The 5,397-nt window shown below is 46.0% G+C and overlaps 1 protein-coding gene across 3 annotated transcripts in view; it reads right to left on the minus strand.

Moving 5' to 3' along the window:
* The window catches only part of Rbsn (rabenosyn, RAB effector), a 30,737-nt gene extending 28,404 nt beyond the window's left edge, over window positions 1-2,333 (minus strand). Inside the window, exon 1 of one of the 3 annotated variants that reach the window (XM_031382615.1) lies at window positions 2,138-2,333. The gene's annotated coding sequence lies outside the window, so the exon portion shown is untranslated. Of the gene's footprint in view, window positions 1-1,585; window positions 1,738-1,938; window positions 2,042-2,137 lie in introns of those variants that run through there. The other 2 variants (XM_031382617.1, XM_031382616.1) reach the window with 2 other exon arrangements.
* Window positions 2,334-5,397: the final 3,064 nt, after the last annotated feature.

Genomic DNA, 5,397 nt, shown 5'->3' on the forward strand with positions numbered 1-5,397 from the left:
ATCCGCCTGCCTCTGCCTCCCAAGTGCTGGGATTAAAGGCGTGCGCCACCACCGCCCGGCTTCAACTTTTCTTTAATGAGGAGTATTTTTTAAAAAAAATCAAGAGCCAGAGAGATGGCTCAGTGTAAAGGCACTTGCTATCTACCGAGTTTTATCATCAGAACTAAATAAAAGTGGAAAGAGAATGAAAGTTGTCCTCTAGTCTCCACACACTCAGTGACATGCATGCTCCTTCACACAAAATAAATGTATTTTTAAATTAAGATTTTAAAAAAGGAGAAAATAATCGGTGCAGCTTGGTGATATGTTCCAGCACTTTGAAAAGGCTGAGGCAGAAGAATCCTTGCTTGAATTTAGGAATTCAAAACCAGTCTGGACAACATAGCAAACTGTCTCAGTTTAAATGAATGGATGGATAAAATTAATGAAAATTATATATTGCATTTACAGTGAATTGATGTGTTTACTAGATTTTATAAGTTAGAACAGTGGGGCAACAAGTCTGATGTTCTCTGCGCTTCAACAGAAAAATCTGATATTTAAACATTTCAGGGCTTAATTTTCGGGCTGGAGAGATGGCTCAGCGGTTAAGACCACTGACTGCTCTTCCAGAAGTCCTGAGTTCAATTCTCAGCAACCACATGGTGGCTCACAACCATCTATAATGGGATCTGACGCCCCCTTCTGGTGTGTCTGAAGACAGCTATATTGTATTCAAACATATAAAATAAATATCTTTTTAAAATTTTTTGTATTTATTTTATGTATATGAGTACACTGTAAGCTGTACAGATGGTTATGAGCCACCATGTGGTTGGTGGGATTTGAACTCAGGACCTCATAACTGTTCTTCCGAACAGTCAGTGCTCTTAACTGCTGAGCCATCTCTCCAGCCCAAATAAATCTTTAAAAAAAACAAAAACAAAAACAAAAAACAAAACAAAACTTAAATTTTCTGTCTTATTGGACCGCAGCAAAGTCACTGTTAATGTGACCTTGAAAGATTCCTTACCATTGAGAACGAGGATAAAATCATTTCACAGAAGCAAAGAAATCTGTTTCCAAGACCTTAGAGGCTACTTTATCACAGCACACATTGGGAGAGTTTGTGTAGCTAGAATTGTGGTGTGCTGCAGAGGAGGGGTACCATCTGGTCCTCAAAGGTGAAGGGTGGCAGCAACTCAGAAAATAAATAAACAGGACACTAGGTGCCTGTTATGTCTCTTAATTAAGAAATCTGACAGGCGTGCTGGTGCATGCCTTTCATCTTAGCACTTCTGGGAGGCAGAGGCAGACGGATACCTGTGAGTTTGAGGCCAGCCTAGTTTACATGACAAGTTCCAGGCCAGACATAGGTACATAATGAGACCCTGTCTTGAGACTAAATAAATAAATAAATCCAGAAAAGCATCTGAGGCATCATTTAAACAGCCAGCACCAGGTCCGACCGGTTCTCTCCCCAGCCAGAGGCTGACAGGATCCTCTGGGTGTGACGCCGGCTCCCCGCCCGCACTCATCCTTAAGAAAAAGTCACATAGAAGTCGTCCCCATCCACCCTGGCCACACATCGCAGCTCAATTCTCACCCTGGAGAAACGCAGTTTACTCAAGGCAGGCTCCAGCCAAGATGCCTTCACAACAGCTGCCTGGGGTGCCATAGCCTGCACACAAGTGAAGTGACTAAATAATACAAGACCGCAGGCAGTGAGGAGAGCCTGTGATTTTCGCCATCACCACGAGAACTCGGTGGTCTGGCGCGGTATCTGACACAAAACTGACACACTAACACACACACTCACACACACACACACACACACACACACACACCAGAGAGCGGGATAATAGGGTTCCGTGAATGAAGTGGGGGACCCTAACATAAAGTCACTTAATTATGTGCCACCACAAACCACCAAAATCGATGCCGCAACCAGAAGCCCACTTGTGCAAACTCTCGCATCCAGACTGGATCGAAAAACCCAGCCGGGGGCCCTGTAGAGAGGTCCGCACGGCCACGCGCACCCGCGGGACGCGACTCTGCAGACGCCACGCAACACGTCTCGGGTAGAAATCCGCCGCTGAGGCCCGCAAAGCCTCATCTCCCGACCGCATCGTCACCTCAAACCACACGTCACACCCACCTCAGCCACTGCCGCGCTCTCTGGGGCGGCTCCGAGCAGCGTGACACCCTTCCTCACTCCCTGCGGCTTCCGACTGGCAGCCGGCAGCTTACACTCCACCTCCGGTCCAGACTGCCGGCCTGCAAGATTCCTCAGAGCCCCGCGGCAGCCATCGCCATCGGTGACTCGGCGCTCGGCAGGCGCGCCGGGCAGAAACCGGAAGACAGACTGACACGCGGCGGTCGAGCGCCGAGTCCTCGAGTGTACTGAACCTGGATGCTGCGCGCGCGCTGCCGCAACGGGGCGGGCCCAGTAGGAGGAGGTGGAGCGTGGTAACTGCGAAGTTCTCTCAGGTCCTAGCAACACAGCAGGTTTTGTGAAGCCTATCACTCGCCCTTCACCCACCCCATAGGTGGGGAAACAGATTTTGGCTCTTAAATAATGTGCTTGCAGCGCTAACTTTATTCAGAGACCATTAAAAATTTTGAGATTTTTGGAGAGATGCCTTAATAATACAATGGCTGTTCTTCCAAAGGACTCAGGTTTGAAAAACTGCTTGTTTGCTACCTATATGCCCTCTTCTGGCTTCCATGGACTCTGCACATGTGGTGCACAGACATGCAGGCAAAACACACACACGAAATTTTGTTTAAAAATAAATTTTTTTTTTTTAAGTTTCTGAGTGTGAGAGACTATGTTCAGCACACTGAGGAGACAGAAGGACGTGGAATTGAGCCAAGGAGACTAGAGACGTTGAGAACTCGTGTCAGGGATTGGAAGTTGGCCCAATTGGTCCAGGTTGAGACTCCATCTCCACCATATGCCCATGCCTGTAACCCCAGCACTCTAAGGATGGAGGCAGGAAGGCCAGAAGTTTAACGTAATTTTCAACGCCAGTTCAAGGCCAGACTGGGATACATGAGACTCCATCTCAAAAAGCATAAAAAGGTATGGGGTTAGCTAGATCTCTGCAAAATAAGTGGCATTTACAAAAGACGGGATGGCAGATCAGTAGTCTCTGCACCTAGCTGCACCGTGCAACAACCACAAGGTACAGAGACAGACTCATTTGTTACTGAGGTCTGTTTGCTTTATAGCCAGCACACTGTCTAGACTGCAGTAACCTGGGCTCCAGAAGCAGGCGCTTTGGGTCAGGTCCAGGACTTTAGAACCATAAAGTGGCCTCCATCCCTCCTGTCTCCATCCCAGCCTAGCATGGCTATGGCTGTTGACCCATTTGACTCTGGGAATGACTGTCTGAAGGTGGTCACACCTCTACCTCCTTGTGCAGATGAAGTGAAGTGATGCCCTCTCCAGCCATGCTTTTGGCGCCTTACCTAATCTCCTGAGCTCAACACTTATGCATATGGGGCTCCCAACTTGGAGACAGTAGTGAGTATGGAGAGGATAACTCCTAGGGCTCCACAGACCTGAGCTCCTGCCTCCAAGAAAACCTTACCTTCTGCTCTTCAGTTCTCCCACATGCACACAGAAAGCAGGCTTCCAATTGGCAGTCTGTTCTTATTTACAAATTGGTAACTATTTGCTATCTGTTTGGTTTTTGGCATTATTGTTTTCCAGTGCTGGAGTTGGAACCCAGGGTCTCACACAGGCTAGATAAATGCTATATCATTGAGCTGTGGCTCAAAAGTCTTTTTTGCTAAGACTTTGCACACTGCAGAGAAAGGGACTCTTGCCAGAGGCAAGTCTAGCTTTTCCTGTCACCAACTTCTGCCTTGGCACCGCCCCCCCAACACACACACAGGCCCAGAATGAGGCAGAATCTGATGAGCATGATTATTTGAGGCCAGAGAATGACCTCTTAACTCAGCCACGATTTAGTCTGTCATCATTTAAAACCAACATCACACTCAAACCTCATTTGTTTCAAAAGCAATGATATCATGCTGGGAAGTTTGTGGATAATTATGGAAGTCAGTGGATTGGCTACTGTTGCTGAGTTGATTTTCATTTCTTTTTTTTTTAAAGATTTATTTACTTATTATATGTAAGGACACTGTAGGTGTCTTCAGACACTCCAGAAGAGGGAGTCAGATCTCGTTATGGATGGTTGTGAGCCACTATGTGGTTGCTGGGAATTGAACTCAGGACCTTTGGAAGAGCACTCAGTGCTCTTAACTGCTGAGCCATCTCTCCAGCCCGATTTTCATTTCTTTAGCACTAGGAATGAAACTTTGCACATACTAAGTAGGCACTGGGCTACACCCCTAGCCCTCTGATACTTAAGAATGACAGTGGCATTCTGAGCATGGTAGAACACACTTGCACTCTGAGTGTTTGAGCGGCACTGGTGGGAGGATCAGGAGTTTTAAAAAGCCTTGTTACATAGTGAGAACAATGTCTGGGCTATTTGAGATCCTGTCTCCAAAAGGCAAAATCAGTGGCTGGAGAAATGCATATTCATGATTAAGAACAATTGTCACTCTTTGGAGGGTTCCAGTTAGGGCCCCAGCACCCACACTGTGATCTGATAACCTCCTCTGACCTTCATGAGCACCAGACATGCATGCAGTGCACAGACATACACACAGACAAAAGACCCATACACATAAAAATTTTTAGAAATGATAGTGGAATAGACCAGTATAGATCCATTACAGTTTATAAACAGTGTTTTTATTATTTGTTCTTTAGGCAATTCTATTACTGTTTACTTTTTAGTTATAACGATGACTAATATTCATTTAGTACATGATACCTGTTCTATAGGCTTTAAGCATCTCAACCTTGGGGACTGAAGAGATGACTTAGAGGTTAAGAGCACTGACTACTCTTCCAGAGGTCCTGAGTTCAATTTCCAGCAACCACACGGTGGCTCACAACCATCTGTAATGGGATCTGATGCCCTCTTCTGTCTTCAGATGTCTGAAGACAGCTACAATATACTTACATAAAATAATTTTAAACAACATCTCAACCTCATACAATCTTATGAGGTACCTTACTATTTTATGAAGAAGCTGCAAAAGGAAAAGTTAGATGCCTTACACAAGACTCACTTTCAGGTGAGAGCAGAATGCTGTCATCTTGCCTTGAGGCCTTCACAGTACATACATTCCCTTCCTTTGAGATTTCCTGTATTGGTCAGCATCTTGGAGGCACCAACTATAGACCATGCATAGACAGGGTATTAGGAAAAAAGAAGCCGAAGAGGAAATGGTAGTGTGGGTAAACTTCCATCAGAGGAAATTGAGCACAGAACCCAAAGGGCAAGCTGCACCCAACACCAGGCCCAGACCCCTGCCTAATGCTGAGCGCTG

The sequence above is a fragment of the Mastomys coucha genome, unplaced genomic scaffold (assembly GCF_008632895.1).
Source record: "Mastomys coucha isolate ucsf_1 unplaced genomic scaffold, UCSF_Mcou_1 pScaffold20, whole genome shotgun sequence".
Classification (NCBI taxonomy): domain Eukaryota; kingdom Metazoa; phylum Chordata; class Mammalia; order Rodentia; family Muridae; genus Mastomys; species Mastomys coucha.